The sequence below is a fragment of the Rhinopithecus bieti genome, unplaced genomic scaffold (genome assembly GCF_001698545.2).
Source record: "Rhinopithecus bieti isolate Rb0 unplaced genomic scaffold, ASM169854v2 scaffold_9203, whole genome shotgun sequence".
NCBI classification, from domain to species: Eukaryota; Metazoa; Chordata; class Mammalia; order Primates; family Cercopithecidae; genus Rhinopithecus; species Rhinopithecus bieti.
Genome location: NW_016806154.1, coordinates 1,400,513 through 1,422,791, shown reverse-complemented (window position 1 = coordinate 1,422,791; position 22,279 = coordinate 1,400,513). Strand labels below are relative to the sequence as shown.

The 22,279-nt window shown below is 39.1% G+C and overlaps 1 pseudogene; it reads left to right on the top strand.

The window, feature by feature from the left end:
- The first annotated feature begins 6,255 nt into the window (after positions 1 to 6,255).
- Positions 6,256 to 6,822, top strand: LOC108531428 (mitochondrial carrier homolog 2 pseudogene; annotated as a pseudogene).
- The last annotated feature ends 15,457 nt before the right edge of the window (positions 6,823 to 22,279 follow it).

Below are 22,279 nucleotides of genomic sequence, written 5' to 3'. Positions count from 1 at the left end.
GCTGCCACAGCTGCCCACATGAATATGCACATAGAAGGCACACATAGTCCTGTGCCCAGCAGTGCCCTGCTCCTGTGCTAACACTGCCACTGGTGTGAGTGCACGTGTGGATGCTGGAGGGACATCCTGGTCCTTCCCCTGTTCTGTGTTGCCATTGCTGCCACTGCAGATGCTGCCATTGCAAACACCCACATGGAGGACAGCTCCCCTGCAACCACCAACCCCCTGCTGCAGCCAAAAAGCATGTACTCAACCACACTGCCACTGCTGCTGGCATGTGCAAATGAGAACAGATCCTACTGCCACTGCTCTATAAAGCACTTTGGCCAGCACCACCTATTGGAACGTTGTGGCCGATGGACCAGGAATGCATTGGTTCCTTCAGTGCAGCAGGTTCCTAAACATGAGGGGCCAAAAAGTCAAGGGCCCAATACCAGACTCCCAGAGTTAAAACAAGTTAAAACAAGCAGCCCATGAGTCCTGAACTAAGCCTTGGCCCCCGAAAATCTTCCAGCTTATGCCACAATCAACCCCCAAGGACATCAAATAGAATAAAAAAATCCAAAGGACAGCAACTTCAAAGACTGAAGGAACATCAGCCTACAAAGATGACGAAGAACCCATGTGAGAACTCTGACAATTCAAAAAGCAAGAGTATCTTTTTTTTTTTTTTTTTTTTTTTTTTTTCAGAGTCTTGCTCTGTCACTCAGGCTGGAGTGCAGTGGCACAACCATGGCTTACCGCAACCTCTGTTTTCCAATTTCAAGTAATTCTTATGCCTCAGCCACCTGAGTAGCTGGGACCACATGCACATGCCACTAAACCTGGCTAATTTTTGTATTTTTAGTAGAGACAGGGTTTCAAATGGGTTTTTGCCATGTTAGCCAGGCTGGTCTTGAACCACTGACCTCAAGTGATCTGCCCATCTTGGCGTCCCAAAGTGTGGGATTAAAGGAGTGAGCCACTGTGCCCAGTGAAGTGTCTTCTTAACTCCAAACAACCACACTAGTTCCCAGCAATGGTTCTTAGCCAGGCCAAGATGGCTGAAATAGCAGTAATAGAATTCAGAATATAGAAGGGGCAAAGACCATTGATATGCAGGAGAAGGTCAAAACCCAATTCAAGAAATCTAAGAATTACAATAAAATAATACAGAAGCTGATAGATAAAATGGCCTTTATCAGAAAGAACCAAAGTGATCTGATAAAGCTGAAAAAACACACTATAAGAATTTCATAATGCATTTGCAAGTATTCATAACAGAACAGACCAAGCTGAGGAAAGATCTCAGAGCATGAATACTGGCTCTCTGAAATAGTCAGAGAAAAATAAAAAACAGTAAAGAAGAATGAACAAAAAAATCTCTAAGAAATAACAAATTATGTAAAGAGATCCAATCTGTGATTTACTGGTGTCCCTGAAAGAAAGAGAGAAAACCAAGCAACCTGGAAAACATATTTGAGGTTATCATAAATGAAAATTTCCCCAACCTTGCTAGAGAGGCCAATGTTCAAATTCAGGAAATGCAGAGAATCCCTGTGAAACACTACACAAGAAGATCACATCTAAGACACATAGTCATCAGACTTTCTAAGATTGCAATGAAAGAAAAAATGGTAAATGCAGCTAGAGAGAGGGGGCAAGTCATCTACAAAGGGAACTCATCAGGCTAACAGCAGACCTGTCAGCAGAATCCCTATAAAGCAGAAGAGATTGGGGGCCTATATTCAGCATCCTTAATTACAATAATTTTCAACCAAGAATTTCATATCCAGACAAAGTAAGCTTTATAAGTGAAGGACAAATAAGATCATTTTCAGACAAGCAATTGCTAAGGAAATTTGTTAACACCAGACCTGCTTTACAAGAGGTTCTGAAGGGAGTGCTAAATATAGAAAGACCATTATCAGCCACTACAAAAACACACTTAAGTACACACACCAGTGACACTATGAACAACCACACAATCAACATTGCATAATAACCAGCTAACAACATGACGACAGGATCAAATTCACACATATCAATACTAGCCTTGAATGTAAATGGGATAAACACCCCCAATTAAAAGCCACAGAGAGGCAAGTTGAAAAGAGAAGCAAAACTCAAGGTTTTGCTGTCTTCTAGAAACCCATCTCACATGTAATGATACCCATAAGCTCAAAGTAAAGGGATGGAGAAAAATCTACCAAGCAAACAGAAAAAAGCAGATATTGCTGTTCTAATTTCAGACAAAACAGACTTTAACAAAGATCAAAAAAACACAAAGGACATTATATAATGTTAAAGGGGTCAATTCAATAAAGGGGTCAATTCAACAAGAAGACCTAACTGCCCTAAATATGTATGCACCGAACACAGGAGCACCCAGATTCATAAAGCAAGTTCTTAGAGATCTAAAAAGAGATTTAGGTAACCACACAATAATAGTGGGAGACTTTAATACCTGACTGACAGTTTTAGACAGATCATTGAGGCAGAAAACTTACAAAGATATTTGCTACCTTTACTCTACACTTGACTAAATGGACCTTATAGACATCTACAGAACTCTCCACCCAAAAAACAACAAAATGTACATTCTTCTTTCCTGCACATGCCACACACTCTAAAGTCAACCACACAATTGGGGCTAAAACAATATTCAGTATATTAAAAAAAGAAATCACAGCAACCACACTCTTGAACCATAATACAATAAAAATAGAAATAAATGCTAAGAAAATCTCTCAAAATGAAATAATTAAATGTAAATTAAACAACCTAGGTCCTAAATGACTTTTGGGTAAATAATGAAATCAAGACAGAAATCAAGAAATTATTTGAACCTAATGAAAAAAAAAAAAAGATATAACATACAGAATCTCTGGAATGTAGCCAAGGCAGTTAAAAGAGAAGTTTATAGCACTATACACCCACATCAAAAAGTTAGAAAGATCTCAAATTAGCGACTTAACATCACAACTAGAGGGACTAGAGAAACAAGAGCAAATCAACTCCAAATCTAGCAGAAGACAAGAAATAACCAAAATCAGAGCTGAGCTGAAGGAAACTGAGTCATGAAAAATCGTACAAAAGATCAATGAATCCAGGAGCTGCTTCTTTGAAAGAATTACCAAGATAGATGGACCACTAGCTAGACTAATAAAGAAAAAAAGAGAGAAGATACAAATAAGCACAATCAAGGATGACAAAGAGGATGTTACTACTGACCTCACAGAAATACAAAACAACAACAACAACAACAACAACAACAAAAAACTGTCAGAGATTATTATAGTTTCAGTAAAAATGATTTCAGTAGAACAAATAAGATCCTTTTAAACAAGTAAATACTAAGAGAATCAGGATTTTCTTGTCTGCAAAGGATCTTATTTGTCCTTCACTTATAAAGCTTAGTTTGGGTGGAAATGAAATTCTCAGTTGAATTTTCTTTTATGAACTCCTCTATTTCCACAAGCTAGAAAACCTAGAAAAAAAAAAAAATGGGTAAATTCCTGGAAACATACAACCTCCCAAAAAAAGAACCAGAAAGACATTGGATCCTTGAATGGACCAATAATGAGTTCTCAAATTGAATCAGTAATAAAAAGCCTGCCACCAGAAAAAGCCCAGGACCAGATGGATTCGTAGCTGAATTCTACAGGAGGTATAAAAAAGAGCTGGTACCATTCCTACTGAAACTGTTCTAAAAAATTGAGGAAGAAGGACTCCTTCCTAACTCATTCTATGAGGTCAGCCTCATCTTGATACCAAAACCTGTCAGACACACACACACACACACACACACACACACACACACACACACACACATAAAACTTTAGCCAACATTCTTGATGAACACAGATGCAAAAATACTCAGCAAAATACTGGCAAACTGAATCCAGTAGCACATCAAAAAGCTAATCCACCATGATCCACAAGGCTTTATCCCTGGGATGCAAAATTGGTTCAACATACACAAATTAATTAATGTGATTCACTATGTGAAAAGAACTAAAAACAAAAATATATGACCATCTCGATGGATACAGAAAATGCTTTCAATAAAATCCAACATCCTTTCATGTTAAGAACCCTCAACAAACTAGGCATGGAAGGAACATACTTCAAAACAATAAGAGCCATCAATGAAAAACCCACAGCTAACATCATACTGAACAGGCAAAAGCTGGAAGTACTCCCCTTGAAAATCAGAATAAGACAAGGATGCCCACTCTCACTACTCTCATTCAACCTTCTACTGGAAGTTCTAGCCAGAGCAACCAGGCAAGAGAAAAAAATAAGAGGCATCCAAAAAGAAAAAGAGGAATTCAAGTTATCCCTGTTTACAGACTACATGATGCTATCTCTAGAGAACCCCTAGTCTCTACCCAGAAGCTCCTTGATCTAATAAACAATTTCAGCAGTTTCAGGACACAAAAGCAATGTAGAAAAAACAGTAACATTCCTATTCACTAACAATACACAAGCTGAGAGCCAAATCAAGAATGCAGTCTCATTTACAATAGCCACAAAAAGAATAAAATACCTAGGAAAATAGCTAACTAAGGGGGCAAAAGACCTCTACAATGAGAATTACAACACACTTCTCAAAGGAATCAGAGATGACAAACAAATGGAAAAATATTCCATGCTTATGTATAGGAAGAATCAATATTGTCAAAATGGCCATTAGGCCCAAAGAAATGTGCAGATTCAATCCTATTCCTATCAAGCTACCAATGACATTGTTCACAGAACTAGAAAAAACTGTTTTAGAATTGATATGTAACCAAAAAATAGTCCAAATAGCCAAGACAATCCTAAGCAAAAAGAACAAAGCTGGAGGCATCACATTACCTGACTTCAAACTATACTATAGGACTATAGTAACCAAAACAGCATCATACAGCTACCAAAACAGACACACATACCAATGGAACAGAACAGAGATCCCAGAAATAATGCCACGTACCTACACCCATCTAATCTTTGACAAAATTGGCAAAAACAGCAATGGGAGAAAGACTTTCTATACAATAAATGATGCTGGGATCACTGGCTAGCCATATCCAGAAGATTGAAACTGGACCTCTTCCTTACACCATGTACAAAAATCAACTCAAGATGGATTAAACACTTAAATCTAAAATGAAAATTTGTAAAAACCCCAGAAGATAACATAGGAAATACCATTCTGGATATAGGCCCCTGGCAAAGATTTCATGACAAAGATGCCAAAACCAAATGCAGCAAAAGCAAAATTTGACAAATGGGACCTAATTAAACTAAGGAGTTTCTGCACAACAAAAGAACTCTCAACAAAGTAAACAGAAAACCTACAGAATGGGAAAAAACATTTGCAAACTATGCATTCAACAAAGGTCTAATATCCGGAGTCTACTAATATAAGGAGCTTGAACAAATTTTGCAAGCAAAAAACAACCCCATCAAAACTGGGCAAAGGACATGAACAGACACTTGCAAGAGAAGCCATACATGCAACCAACAAGCATATGAAAAAATGCCCCACATCACTGATCGTTAGAGAAATGCAAATCAAAAGCACCATGAGATACCACCTCACACCAGTCAGAATGGCTATTAATAAAAAGTCAAAAAATAAAGATGCTGGTGAGGTTGTGGAGAAAAGAGAATGCTATGTACTTCTGGTGGGGGTGTAAATTATTTTAGTCACTGTGGCAAGCAGTTTGGTGATTTCTCAAAGAACTTAAAATAGAACTACCATTCAACCCAGAAATCCCATTACTGGGTATACACCCAAAAGAATATAAGTTGTTCTGTAATAAAGACACATGCACACATATGTTCTTTGCAGCACTATTCACAATAACAAATACATGGAATCAACTTAAATGGCCATTAACCATAGATTGGATAAAGAAAAGGTGATACATATACACCATGGAATACTACACAGCCATAAAAAGAACAAGATCATGTCCATTGCAGCAACATGGATGGAGTTGGAGGTCATTATCCTAAGCAAATTGACACTGGAATAGCAAACCAAATACCATATATTCTCCCTTATAAATGAAAGCTAACCATTGAGTATACATGGACACGAAGAGGGAAACAACAAACATTAGGGCTTACTTGAGGGTAGTGGGTGGGAGGACAGTGAGGATCAAAAAACGACCTATTGGGTACTATGCTTTTCACCTGGGTGACCAAACCCCATGATATGCAATTTACCTATATAACAAACCTTCACATTTACTCCTGAACCTAAAAGTTGAAAAAAAAAAAGAAATTTCATCTTCCTTTGACATAGTTAACAAGGAGACCACTTAAGATATGATCACTCATTCTACTTGTACCCTCATCACACACTTCTTCTATATGATTACTTTGAGATCTATGGTACAAGTTATTGGCAGAGAATCCAAGTACTGTGGATTTTGTGACTCCTTGGTAACCACCTATTGGGTAGAGAGCATCCTAGGATTTTCCATGGGTCTTGTTCCTCGCCTCCTGGGTGACATCACTTCTTTGTGGCTGTGTAACTCAATGGCCTACTTCATCAATACCTGGACAGGGTTTCTGTCATGAATGAAATGAAGAGTTATTCTCAAGCTGTCACTGGATTTTTTTTGCTAGTATGTTGACCTACCCCTTTGCACTTGTCTCCAATCTTACGGCTTTCAACACCTGTGGTCTTGCTGGTGGATGACCTCCTTACACTCCAAGATATTCTTCTTAGATTATTGGTGCATGCTACATGAAAAGGGAAATATGAACCTAGGAAATAGCTTGTTTTTCTGGAAGATCTCTTTTGGGAAGACTTATTCTTGTAACCTGACAATGTTAATTTGAAGATGTGAGGCAGGAACACCAACTTTTCTATAGTACCAGAAGTACAGAATTAAGGGAGAGAATGTGGATTTATTTATATTGTGGCACAATTTTTAAATAGTCATTTAATCTTGGGAAAATTTTTTAAAACCTTAATTTATTAAAACAAAAAGAAAACACACATGCAGTTATTTCCCTTTGTTATGTGGGAGTATAGCAGAGGTAAGGAATTTGTAGGAAGGGAAGAGATAATGAAAGAGTAAGAGATTGCATAACAATGTCATAGTAAAAAATAATAGTATGTAGCATACCAAATTTAGTTAAAATGCATTAAGATATGTATTAAAAGATGGCCACAAAATTTTTGTTAATGATAGATTCCTCAGAAGTTTGTATTTCATGTGACTTTTTTCACCTATATCCTTATACTGTTGTATATTGCTCATTTTTTAAATTATAAAGATGTATTATTTATTTAATTAGAAATAGAAGTTTCACTGTAATTAAAAAAATGAAACAAAATACATTCATCAACTCAAAGGAATTTATTTAAAAAGTCTGACATCCAGTGAGGTGAAGACTTAGGGTTGCTGAACGTAGAAAAGACCTGACGTAAACGGTGGGAGGAGGGCCAGGGACTCCTCCTGAGCCACAGAGAAGACACACCTAGAACTGACTTAGAATCAGTGAAAAAAAATTTTTCAGCCACTCGTCTTGGGGTTGGGATCAAGACAAATGCTGTGAGCAGGGAAATAATTCTCTAAGTCCTAAGTTAAATGTAAGCCATTGCTTGGTTTATCTTCAACAGAAAATAACAACAAAACCCAAACTGTATAATAGAGTCCCAGTTCTGGAGCTGAAGACTTAGGAAATATTTTAAATAGCAACATGTTTCAGTATACTTCTCTAGTTTTAGATAAAAGTCATTCAAAAGAAGAAATCAGCAAATGAAGTATTTTGTCCTCATACAAGGGGGAAAAAAGTTTAAACTAGTTATCATTTGGATACAGGATGAAAGAACTGATTTCAGACTCTGTTTTTCCAATAGGACTAGCAGCACCAGTAAGAAAAACACGATCAGTTCCCCAGAGATTGTGTCAAAGAAAAGTTGTACTCTTATATTCTGTTAGAATTGTTGCATTGAGATGATTTTCAGAGAAATTCCCAAGAAAGAAAAACCACGGCATTCTGTTCTCAAGGTGATAAAGACCTGCTTCCCAGCCTGAACCCTGGCTTTGGAATCAGGTACTTGGAAAGCAGTTTTATTTAAAACCTATTTCGCTTATCAAGTTAGGGTATGCAAGCTTTTTATTCTTTCTTACTCTTAGTTTTTTCATCTATAAAATGGGAGTGCTGATAATAACACAGTGCAGAAAAGAATATGTACTTGACTTCCTTTATGTGTATGTAGCATAATTCAAATGTAAGTGTAATCATGAAAATATTGATTAGAATGGGCAAAGTGCACAAATGTCACGACCAAAGTAACTTAAATAAATGTATTTTTTCCTCAAAAACCATGCTTATAAGCTACTTAAGATCACTGGGGAGACCTAATAAAATAAATAGCAGCCAAGAAGATTTTAAATGTGGAGTCTTAAATCATGAAATACAGAGGAATGTCAGAAATAAGCTAGTTCAATTTGTTTATTTTACTAACACAACTAAGGCTGTGAAGTTAGTAAAGATAGTGGATCAAGGTTGAATGGCTTCTTGGTGATCATTTTGGGACTAAAATTCTCTTGACTCTCCACCTAGTGTTTTCCTCCTCACAAGCAAGATAAAATTCACTGTAATAGAGACCCCCAACCCAACTGCAAGATGCAACTTATAAAGTCTTTCTTGACTACTCCCCACTGCCTTCCTATCCATGGAAGTGACCTTCACTAGTCTGATAGTCTTTTAGGGGCAGACACCATGGTGTATTCATCTCTTTGGTGGAATACAGACAGAGAGATGAAAACACCATCTCTCTCTCTCTTTCTCTCTCTCTCTCACTTTCTCCTTTTCTCCCTTCCTTCCTTCTTTTATTTCTTTTTCACTTTCAGACTTCCACTGGTGCTCAGGATACATGGAGCAGCATCAGGGGAGTAAGGAAAAGTCTGGAGCTCTCTGATCATTTCAGAGACCTCTCCTGGGGCTCACGGGTTAGGGCAAACCACAAGCCCATGGCTGCTACACAGAAATGTGGACCAGCCCTTCTACTGATATGGAGAAGGTAACTATGATTTATCTTTCACTTTCTTGTAGGTCTTGGAAATACAGGCCCAGATCTTGGCCAGGCAGGAAACCACTCTGCTTGATGGAGTGAGTGGCAACCTGGGCCTTGTCTCTAAACTCTTCCTGCTTATGTAGGATGTGCCCCGAGGTTCTGACAATGTCAGAAGCTGCCTGGGCTGTGGCTGGGCTTTCAAAAACCTTCCAAAATCAGGTCTGAAAACCCTTAGGAATGTGAGATACATCATGAGCCATCATGTGGAGCTGGAAGAGAGGTGCATGTAGCAGCGCAGGTGGAATATCCATCCTTATGTTCCCAGTGTTTTGCTGTAGCTGGCACATGGCTGGAGTTCAGCAAATGCCTTTTGGGTGAATGACTGAATGATGGATATTTGGATGGATGAGGTGAGTGGATAGATAAAGCTCTGCACTGCAAAGAGATTCTGTAAAGCTTTGTCTCACTTCAGGCCTGGTATGGTTATCCTTATTTGCAAAAATCCAAACTAGGAATTTATTTAGCCTTTTGATCATGTAGAATTTCCATTCTAGTAACAAAGTATTTTCAACTGAAATAAAATTAGATAATAGGAGTATACTAAAGACCGTTTTCTAAATGTGGCCTACTTGACTGTTTCCATTGCAGAAGCAACTGCCGTCTAAATAGTCCTGGCTGAACTGAGGAACCCAGAAGTCTTAGCAGGCAAAATTAGTGCCTACTCTAGTTTTCTGCCTATTCATTTAGGAATATTTCTGTCACTTACAGAAAATATAAATATCTTCCAATTCTGTCCTCATATACTAACACACTTCTATTCATTAATTTAAAAAATGTTTAGCCAAGCCCAGAAGATTCATTTGACCATTACTAAGCAATAGAGGAAAATGAGGATAGTGCCTGACAGCACATGAAGCTGACCCAAGCTGGCCCTGTGTCCCAGAAGGGTTAGAAGACAACTCATATAGCAGTTAATAAAGGACAAGAAAGCTCTTTTGATATCTCCTTATTTGGAATCCCAAAGCATATGACTCTAACACTGCTCTCTACTAAAGGACAAATGTAAGTTCCTAAGATTTTAATATCTAGCGGAAACTGTAAATGAAATGTTGACTTTTTCTTAACCTCCAAGCCCAGTGTTACTTCCTGGAAGTAAGAACACAGTGTAGTAAAGAAGATTTCCCTGGTAGAGATGAATCAGGTTTGCTTCAGCCTATTAGAATAAGGAACTGTCTAACATTTGTGGCATTCAACAAAGGGGGCTGCATTAGTCAGACTTTTCTAGAATATGTTGTGACAGCAAGTACCCAAAAATCCTGTCAGCCCTACAATAGGTTTTCTCTAGTCCAAGTTACTGGCCATGTGAGAGTCAGCTCTATCTTTATTCCAGGAACAAGGGTAAAGGGAAAGCCCCTATCTGCAACATGCACGTCTAACAGCAGTGGAACAGAAAGATGGGAGAATGAAAACACGGCTCTGAAAGCATTTTCTCTGTAGTGGTCCCTGTCTCTTCCTTTCATATGTCTTTGGCCAATGCAGGACCAAGTGCAGGGCCAGGTTAAACCAGGCCTTATGGGTTGACTTGTATCCCTCAAAAAACATATATCAAAATCCTAATGCCCAGTACTTCAGAATATGACCTTATTTAAAAGTAGGACCATTGCAAATATAATTAATTAAGATAAGGTCATAGTGGAATAGGGTGGGCCCTTAATCCATTGTGTCTGATGTCCTTATAAGAAGAGAAGAGACACAGACACAGAGGGAAGGCCATGTAAAGACAGAGGCAGAGATTAGAGTCATGTTTCCACAAGCCAAGGAACACCTGGGCCTACCAGAAACTGGGAGAGGCAAGGGAGGACCCTCCCCTAGAGGTTTCAAATGGACCATGGCCCTGCTAAAACCTTGATTTCAGACTTCTAGTCTCTAAAACTGTGACTATGAGAGAATACATTTCTGTTGTTTTAAGTCACCCAGTTTGTGGTTCTTTATTATGGCAACCCTAGGAAACAAATACACCAGGCATCATAAGGGGACAGGGGCCAGGAAAGGGCAAAAGGGAGGGACCCAGTAAGAAGGGCCAGCAAATATTTAGATACAAATGCAACCTACCATGGGAGTCCAGTGCAGTCTTTAGCAGAGACCACCCATGAGCACCCATGGTTGTCTGCCAAGACAGGGATCCTGCATTAGACAGGAACGGTGGTTCTTAACAATTGCTGGGCATTAGAATCCCCTGGGAAGCTTTGAAAATGCCCATATTTTAGATTTACCTTAAAAAATCTCCCACCTTCTGAGATACTTGTTCATTAGATTTGGAGTAGATTCTGGGAAGGTAAGTTTTGAAAATAAGCTCCCCGGGTTCCAAGAATCTGATGCATATCTCTGATTAAGAGCCACAGAGTAGAAGGCCAACTTCTCCTCCAAAGTTCCTCACAATGCCAGGCTTCTAATGGTGGCTCTGGCTCAGCAGGGGGTCAAGTGACTTCTTGGTGAGCTTGTTCTTTTGGTTTGCTTTAAATGCATTGAAGATCTCATTGAAACTGCAAAGGCATAGATTTCTTTTTCAAACATTTAAAGTCCCAAGCTCTAGTCAGGGTTTCTAGAATCACAGAACATTTGCTTTGATCCCAAGAGCTGGAAGGTGAGTGAAAGGACAGTTCCACATTTTTTTTTTTTTTTTACTCTTCCAGGTAAAGCATGAAGGAAGGATGATCTATACAGCTCTTGTTTTGCTATAGGAAAACTACTTTTGATGATAATTGTTGCTTTCAAAATATGTTTGTTATAGATTGCATGTTTATCCCCCAAAGTTTGTATGTTGACACTCTATATCTCCGTGGGAAGGTATTAGGAGGTGGGCCCTTGGTAGAGAAGTAGGTTTAGATGAGGCCATGAGGGTGGAGCCCCCTTAATGGGATTTAGTGACTTTATTTGGATACAGATAACTTCCTTTTTTAAGGGGGAAATTTGCATATGAAGGGGAGTCACTGAAGCATCCTAATGCCACTGAAGACATAATTTGGAACTACAATTTTAATAAACAGTTGGAAATAACTTGCCAAGTTAACCTTTCTCCTGTGAAGCGAATGAGAACAAGTCCTTTCCCAGCAAGGAAATCCTACATCACTTGCCTTGAACAGATTCTCTCTACTCCCACACCTTGAGAAAGAGTTCTCACTACCTTTCTGGGCTAGGCTGTGCATCTGAGATTATCAGCCAGATCTGGTGTCATAGTCACTGAGGCCACCATCAGAACATTCAGCCAACTGGCAATGAAAGACAGCAGTCCGATTTCCTAACCTCATCCACTGTTCTGTAATTCCTCACTTCTAATTCCTTGACTATCTCCCAGAACTTTTCACTGTGTTCCACTTACTACATTCTCCCTTTCTCCCCTTCGCCCTGGGAGTCACAGTGGGCAATTTACCAACTCTCCATAAAGCCGGAAGAGGAATGTTAGCATTCAGTTCATGTTGCACTATTCTCTAAACCTTTCATCTTTCACTCTATGATAAAAGATTTTCCTTTGAGGCTTTTGCCCTATTTAGTATTGTTAACCTTTCTCAACCCAATCATGTATTATTAACCATTCAGTCATTTCCCTTCACTCTCCTAAAACTGGCATTAGACTCTTAGCTATCCTCTCTTCTTTCACTTTTGCTGATATCTGGGGAGATCCCAACATTTGGAATCTTCATCTGTCCAACAACCAAGTTTCACAATTCTTCATCTCAACTTCTGCTGTCCATCAATTGATAACTGTCACCCCAATCATACAAATATTAAAAGAGAGGCAAGAAAGTAGCATCTAAAAGAAATATGGGTAAAACTTATATTTTTAATGGAGAAAATTAAGCAATAGAAGCAACTTTTCTCTTTCTTTGGAGGGAAAGGGATGGGTGCAGATAAAGACAGACTTATGAGTTTAGAAGGTGGAAAATAAAGAAGTATTGACAAATAATTTTTAACTTCTTTGCAAAATAAAAAACAAGATCATCTTCTGAGAGTGGGAGAAAAAATAGGGGAATTGAAGGTTTGTGGGGAGTAGCAGTGGTTTAAAATACTGTAGTCAAAGAGCATGAGCGAACAAATTATCAGAGAACTATTGTACAACTGCCAGCAGGGTGGGGGCCTGTTTTGATGGGGTGGTACCAATCTGCTCTATTACGTGACTTCCTCTAGCAGGTGCAGAGAAAATAAATATTTGGCTTCATGGAGGTCAGGTTTTTCTTGGAGAGTTATGAAGTGTTTCCTTCCTTTCTTTTTAAAAAATTATGTATCCCCCATGACTAGCACATGGTAGATAGGCAACAAATATAATCATCATTGGTATCATGCAGGATCAGTGACAAGGCCCCCCCATAGATGTCAAAATTCATGGATACTCAAGACCCTTATATAAAATGGTATAGTATTGGCATGTCATTTACACACATCCTCCCATATACTTCAAATCATCTCTAGATTACTTATGATACTTAATATAATGTAAATGCTATGTAAATAGTTGATATACTTTAAAACATCTCTGGATTACTTATAATACCTAATATAATGTAAATGCTATGTAAATAGTTGTTATACTGTATTGTTTAGAGAATAATGACAAGAAAAAAGTCTTTACATGTCCAGTACAGATGGAAGTGCTCACTTTTCTTTGAATATTTTTGATCAGTGATTGAACCCGTAGATACAGAACCCACAGGCATGGAGTGCTGACTATATTTGAATATTTTTTTCCACTGTACAAGATAGTCTCTTTGAAACAGTGTTATTGCATGAAGGACCATGATGTCTAAGCTGACTAAGGAGGAAAATAAAGAAAGATGATTGATATATTGGAAAAAATATGTGATTCAATATAGAGGACCCTGTGAGGTTGAAAAGGAAGAAAGACAGAGAGAGAGAGAACCAGAGACAGACAGCCCCAGAGATGGACAGAGACTTAAAGAAATTGTCTCACGTAATTGTGAGTCCGAAATCTGCAGGGCAGGCTTACAGGCTGGAAATTCAGGTAAGAGTTGATGTAGCAGCCTTGAGTTAAAAGACTGGAAACTTAAGCAGAATTTCTATGTTACGGTCTGGAGGCTTAATTCCTTCTTCTTTGGGGGACCTCAGTCTTTGCTGCTAAAGCTTTCAACTGATTGGATGAGGCCCACCCACGTTATGGTGGGTAATCTACTTTACTCAAAGTCTACTGATTTAAATTTTAATCACATCTGAAAAATACTTTCACAGCAATATCTACGCTGGTGTTTGACAACTGGGCACCAAAACTTAGTCAAGTTGACACATAAATTTAGTTATCACAGGTAGCAATGAAAGGAGACAAGATTGTGGTTAAAAAGTTGATGATTAAACTGGTGAATCTGGAGGCAGAGCAGTATGACAGAGTCCATGGAACGATGAATGTGGATAACTAGGGTGGCAAGAAGATCACTGGTGATGTGGTCGACCATAATGAGTCCAGCACAGTGACTGGATTCATCCACTTGGACAATGAAATCTAGGATGTTGTCAGGTGAGACAGAGAGAAAGAATGTAAGCCATGAGATAGAGTTTTCACTGAATGATAGGTAATGATCAGAGGGAAGAAGGATGACCAAGAAAGCGAGACAGGGTATTGTACTCAAATGGCATGAACCCCGGTAGAGAGGTCTCCAACCCTCTGCTCTACCATTGGGTGACCTTAAATAAATCACTTAATCTCTGTGTGTCTATGCTTCTTCAAATTCCAACTCTAGTTTAATATTCAAAGGCTGTTGTGGGAGTCAAGTATAGTGGTAAATGGTAAAGAAGTTTGGAAAAGGCAGCCAAACCAGTCAGAGAGAAGTTGGGGTTTCTTGATACTTATAGTATTAAGCACTAGAGTGTGTCTCCAATCAAATTTAAGGAATTTCTGGTTGTGATTTAAAGGAGTTGTGGTGGCCAACCTCCAACAGGACCCCCAAATGATCCTCATTCTCCTGGTACTCTCGCCCTTGCATAGGGCCTTCCTGCATTTAACAGGGCTGACTTGTGTAACAAATAGAATGTAACAGAAGTGATGGTGTGTGACTTACAAGACTAGGTCGTAAAAAGCATTGTGGTTTCCTCCTTGCTCTTGGATCACTTACTCTGGTGGCAGCCAGTCACCATGGCATGAGGACACTCAAGCAGTTCTATGGAGAGACCTAGGCACAAAGAACTGAGGCTTCCTGATAACAGCCGTGTAAGTGAACCATTTTGGAAGCAAATTCTCTAGTTCTGGTTAAGTTTTCTGATGGCTAAAGGCCCATTCAATATCTTTACTGCAAGAAGAGAAACCCTGAGCCAGGGACACTCACATAAGCTATTCCAGAATTCCTGACCAATAGAAATTGTGAGTGAAAAATGATTATTGTTTTAACCTACTAAGCTTTGAGGTAATTTGTTATGTGACAATAAATAAATTATGTGAGAGATATTTGTTTCCACTGAATCTTAAACCTCTTTATTCATGCTTCCTACCTGTGTACAGACATGTAAGTAGATGTTTTTAAATGTATACTGACAGAAGTAGGGAGGCATCTTTTTGTTGTGAGGCATTGGGTGAATATCTTTTACTCCTTAGACTTTGGCTTACTCAGGTGTAAAATGAAGGGTTGCCCTGATACTCTGAAGGTCCTCTCTAGCTACAAACTCTGTGGGCAACCTCTTGAATGAGATGGTTGCTCACAAAAGGCACATAGTCTCACTATGATGCTAAATTAAAGTTCAACAGATCAATTTCATTGACTGAATTTTCATAAAATGATTTTTTCAGAGAGAAGGCAGACTAAAGCAAGTCAAAAAAGAACTGGAGAGAAAGTAGGGAATTCACTAATTCTAAATTTAATCTTCGTAAAGAAGTGTCTCATGACATATCCCAAAATTGTGTTGCATATAGTTCTGCCATAGCAATATACTTGATAATATTTTTATGTTTCTGTTCCTTCTAGACTTGTTTCACTTTGTAAATAATATTACATTTTACTAAATTAAAGTTTTAGAGTTGCTTCTATAACTATATCTCGCCAATAACTAAATGATTTGAAAATTGGAAAGAGTATATAACAGAATAGGTTATCTACTATTTTAGATACTTAGAATATTCACACAGCTATGATTAAATCCATCAAGTTCCCCCATTCGCTCATTTTAAAAAGGAGATTCAGCCATATTAAGTCAATTAAATTGGTTTGATGTTTATTTTATCCTCTGACCTAGATTCCTGTACTCTCCCATTGGCTTTAACTTTCTGTGGGACACTCTTGTACTGGAACTGATTTTTAGAGTATCTTTAGTGTAGCTAGTTGGTATTCCCAAGAAAGTAACAGACTCACAGTATTCTGTTTTACATTTTCCTAGTTATGATGAGGTTGTTCTTTTCCCAATCCCTTTATTTCTCCTCTTGACATAAAACATTTACACACATCACTAATCTCCTCCACACAATTTATTACAAACTAAGGGGGAATGGGGCCTCTGTCTCATTTATTTTTAGGATTGTGTAAGCATTTGCTCTTCTTAAATATTGCTATTAACTGACTATATTGGACACTTCTTAAACATCTCCAGGCCTTTAGCTACCTGCTCTGCCTCAGCAGCTATTTCTGCCTACAAACCCCACTGAGAACCCACATTTCTCACTGTCTGAGGCCAACAAGTTGCTTGCCTATGAATGCTGGCCCCTCTCACTTGGCAGCTGTTGTATGACCAGGCTAACCATGTCTGGTCTCTGTCTTCTCTCATCACTTATAGACTTTAATGAAATGTCACACTACAGACATGGACAAGGAAGCCAGATTTTACAACAAATGTGGGGGTACATTTGGGGTATGTGTGTGGTGGGGGTTATCTATCTAAAGGATGAAACTTGGCCAACTGAAAACAGGTAATGAAATGTCACACTACAGACATGGACAAGGAAACCAGATTTACAACAAGTGTGGGGGTACAGTTGGGGTATGTGTATGGTGGGGGTTGTCTATCTAAAGGATGAAACTTGGCCAATTGAAAACAGGTATTGTCAGGGAATCCACTGATAAATTTCTTCTCCTTTCTGCCTTTCGTAGATTGGGCAAGGCACAACTTCTGGAGCTGCCCTGCATGGCTGTGCAGAGGTCCCTGAAAGGTCACCTGCTGTGTGTCTTCCAGGGTCCCTGTAAGAGAGTAGACAGAGAAGCCATGCATCACCTTGGACTGTCCCCTTTCCTTCCCTGACTCGCTCCTCTTCATGCTTTCTCCAACCTGGGATTTTATTTCTCAAATAAAGGCAAACCTTAATCTTAATCCTCACCTCAGCCTTTGTTTTCCAGGAAATCTGGACTAAAACACTGACCAGTCTTAAAAAATGGTAACATGTTTATACTTTTTTCCTGTCTTTCTGCTCAAAATTTACATGGTACTTTGGGGATCTGCCTGCCTATGCAACTCCACATGCAACTTTTTTTTTTTTTTTTTTTTGAGATGGACTCTTGCTCTGTCGCCCAGGCTGGAGTGCAGTGGCGAGATCTTGGCTCACTGCAAGCTCCACCTCCCAGGTTCACGCCATTCTCCTGCCTCAGCCTCCCGAGTAGCTGGGACTACAGGCGCCCGCCACCATGCCCGGCTAATTTTTTGTATTTTTAGTAGAGACGGGATTTCACTGTGTTAGCCAGGATGCTCTCGATCTCCTGACCTCGTGATCCGCCTGCCTCGGCCTCCCAAAGTGCTGGGATTACAGGCGTGAGCCACCATGCCCCGCCTATATGCAACTTTTAACAATGCTTACAAACATGCATACATAGGAGATATACTTTCTCTTCTATAATTAAGGATAAGTGAGCTACACTGACCTGCTTGCTGGTTCTTGCACATTCCAGGTACATTCCTGCCTTTGTATTTGCTATGCCTTCTGCTTACACTATTCTCCACCCAGACATCCACATTCCTGCACCTACCTCAGGTCTGTGCTCAGTCTTTCCCTGATCATTCTATTTAAAGTCATAGCCCCCTCCTTTCTTCTATCAATTACCTATCTCATCCCCTGCTTTAATTTTTTTATAGCTTTATTGCCCTCTAACACATGTTATACTTATTTATTTTATCTGTCTCTCCCAACTAGAATATAGGCAACACAATGAGGGTGGTAATTTTCTGTATATTTTCTTCACTGCTGTGATGAAGTTCCCTCCAGTGTCTACAATAGTGTCACACATGAAAGTGCTCAATAAGTGTTTTTGGAATGAATGAATGGATCAATCAATCAATCAGTAATATGTATTAGGAAGCAACTTTCTTTATTTTATTTTATTTTATTTTTTTGAGACGGAGTCTCACTTTGTCACCAGGCTGGAGGGCAGTGGTGTGATCTCAGCTCACTGCAACCTCCGCCTCCCAGGTTCAAGCAATTCTCCTGCCTCATCCTCCCTACTAGCTGGGACTACAGCTGCACACCACCACGCCTGGCTATTTTTTTTTTTTTTTTTTAGTAGAGACAGGGTTTCATCATGTTGGCTAAGATGGTCTCAATCTCTTGACCTCATGATCCGCTCGCCTTGGTCTCCCAAAGTGCTGGGATTACAGGCATAAGCCACCATGCCCGGCCTAGAGAGCAACTTTCTAATGTATCAGTATTGACTCATTTAGTTCAATTTTGAAGAAAAGTAGAATAATATGTGTCGTTAGAAGACCTAAATTGGGTTTGCATGGTGATTGAGTGCATAAATACAGTGAAAATTATAAGGTTCCTAGGGGGAAACCAGATCTTTATCATCAAGTAGGCACTGAGAATCTACTATGTACTTACCCAACCAAGATACAAGAGATACAAGCAAATATAAAGATATGATAGTCCTCGTCACAAGACTTATCATTTTGCTTAAGAAAATTGCCATTATATGAATTAATTAGAGAAATTTGAAGTTCTCAATCCTCTGTGATTTGACTATAACTGTATTAGTGGTTCAGGGGCAAGAAAGGAAGAAGATGTTAGACCCCTTACTCTAGCTCTCCCACTCCTGCAACTTTTGACAACTGACTCAACCTCTTCCTAGTCCCAGTCCCCACCTATGAAGTTGGGATAATCTTCTAGGGATTATAGAAAGAATTAAATGATACAATGAAAGCAAATTGCCTAGCACCCTGGAATTGCTCAATAAATATTAATGGTTATAATATTTGATTATAATTTTAAGAAGCTACATATTTCATAGAGAAGGTGAGGCTTGAAGAATTAATAGGATTTGGGGCAAGAGGAGAGAGTAGACATAGGCTAAATGAGGGAAAAACAAATCTAGAAACACAAAGAAGGGAGGCAAATGATCTACTGAGGGAAGCATGCCCACAGGTGATGGGATGGGAAAGAAAGCAGGGAGGGAGAGATATGTGGCCAAAGGTAAGGGGGAACTTGGGCTTTACATACAGCTTTCATCACTGGGTTTTGAAGATCTTGGGAATGGAGGGAAGAAGAGAGAGAGAAGACAGGTAGAATAAAGAAAAGGAAGAAGAAAAGACAAGAAAAAAAGTTGAGAAGTAAAAGGAAGCCTGACCATTGGCCATATATAGCCTTCTCATGTATAATATTCTCTTAGAATTTATTCAAAGCATTAAGATGAGAGGACAGTTCAGAGCACTGGATTAATTCCCTTTTCTCTCTCTCCCTCTCTTTCTCTTGCCCTTTTATTAAGAAAATAAAAGAGACTTTGAAATATTAAGAGATAGTGGGATTAGAACCTTCTCCTGCCAGCCCCAGTCTTTCCTCCCCTATTAATTTCCACTTGATTAGAATTCTTTTTGAAGTATTTAAATATGGACAATGGGAAATAGAAGGGTGAGTTATTGAATATCAGTTAGACAGTATTAATATAATCATGGCTCCCATTTTTTTATATAGACACTTCATCTATATGTATAGTTTCCATTAGGAATAAAGTAGACACCTCCTCTCTCCTACCTCAAGTAATTATGATTTTTAAAAGCCATAATGAAACTCTTAAAAGTTAATAGCCGATTTGTAAATCCTCAGCTTAAAATTTTAATTTAAAAAATAAGTTTTAGAACTCTAGAAAATTGAGAGGTTTTTTCCTTACTTGCCTTTAAAAAAAAAAAAAGACACGAGAGACTTTTCTTACACTAAACTCTTGAATTGGTGAGGGCTTTTAGCACGTACACACTTTTGAAAGGAGCCATGGCTGTTTTGATGGAAGTGTGGAACTCTGAGAAACCCTCTTCACTTAGGGGCTGTGTGGAGACGGAATGATATTGGTATTCAAAAGTTCTTCAAGAACACACAGCAAATGTCTCCATGGGAAAAGCAGCTGCTTATTCTCCCTTGAATAACCCAGGTCTCATGACTGTCTAGTCCTGACATTGGCCTTCATGCTGAAGGCTTGATCTAAAGACCTTTGAGGAACAAAATAGGGGATCTCAGAGCCTATTTAATGCATGGAGTTGGGGCTTGCTGAGAGGATCACTATGAAATTCCTGGGGTTTTCTAGCTTTGAGGACTATGGATCTTTAAAAATAAGTTATTTGATAAATAGCAGTTTGTAAATCTTTTTTGAAAATCTAGAAATGTCGTAGAATTTAGAAATCCTATCTTTTCACGTTAGCATTCAATACTTGAGGCCACAAATGTTTAATTGACTTACAAGCAATATCTTCTTTTTTAAACAAATACTTTCATACAAACACAAATCGTGCTAATAAATTCTGTAGTCATGTATATTTCCTCGGCACATACAAAAACTAAGTCCCACCACCAACATGGGAAAGGATATAGACACAGGACTTATGTTGAAAGAGTTCAGTCTCCTCAGGAATGAGGAATGTGAGAAACAGTAAGAAAGTACAAACCAAGAGGTGCAATGGGGAACCAGGGCATAAAAATAGAGATACAGAATGAGAAATTCAGCCCAAACTAATTAGGAAAATACCGGTCTGAATCAGTGAAAAGTTTCACTCACATTCATCCCTTAGCCTTTTAGAGGAGTAAATTCGAAGTCCCTCTTAAATCTCCCACCTTATAAATATTGCTGCACCATAGGATTAGTCCCATAACTACACAGGTAACATGAATGAAAAACTCCAATGCCACAATGAAAGGCACTTTCAGCTCACATAAGGGGCCAGAATAAGTGCCTCATTCTTGTGCCCCAATATGCAGCTTCTGGTTCATGTATGAGCCTCAGCAAAAAGATTTTACTGAAACATTTTATGCATCATTGGGTCGCTGTTAAATTACTAAACTCCTGAATGGTAAGCCTGTGCCTGCAGATGTCACAGGTGTGATCCACAAATTATGGTTAAGAGAAGTCCATTTAGTTGTGTTGAGGTATTGAAGATTGGACCCTCTGATGCCTGACAATGCATCCTATGGAGTGGTGCTTCTGAGCCTGCGGTGATGAATGGATATACATCACCATTCCTTGAAGGCCAGGGCAGTGCTCAGCATCCTTCACACCCCCTGGAACATCAATCCAATACACACTCTTTGCACTGTAATGGAAGAGCCAAAAAATTTTGAACATATTTTATGTATTTGATGTCCATGTTTTCAGAACAACAACAACAACAGAATAGTGAAATATAGTTAGACAATAGGCAATAGTACTAAAGAATGCTTTAAATTGGAATCACCTGAACATTTTAGCCTTGCACTCACTGTCGGGATTGCAGTTGGTCGAATCTATGCCAAGCTCATTTTACAAAGTGAACAAAATGACCCTTCTGGACCCTCCCTCAACACACTGAACCAGTAGTCTGTGAAGGTGCCAGGCAGGACCAACTTCATGGTGTGTGACCCATGCTGTAGTAGTGGGGTCCTGGCCTTACCTAAAGTCATGGAGACAACCCTAGAGGGAGTACTAGAGGTAGACGGCTTCTCTCTGGAAGCCTATGGTCAGCTACAGATCTCTTAATCCTTCAAGACCCAGCTAAATCTCACCTTGTCCTCAATGATGGCCCTGACTGCCTAAGCCCTCACCATTTCCCTGGTACTGTGGATGCCACCAGCACCTGGCACCTGTACCACATAGCCCTATTATACTCTTCTGTGTTATTAATCAATTATTGCTAATTTTGGCCCAAACTTATGTTCTTAGAGTTCAGCACAGCCACTAGTTCTTGTACCTCTGCTATATCTGAGCTGATATTCTTCTTAGTGTGATTCACTCATAGAAATGGCTTCAAACAATGGGTAAAAGCAGCACATGACTGATACTGCACTCTCACCCCAAAGCCCAGCCTCCAAAACATGCCACTGCACCTAATCCTCTGGTT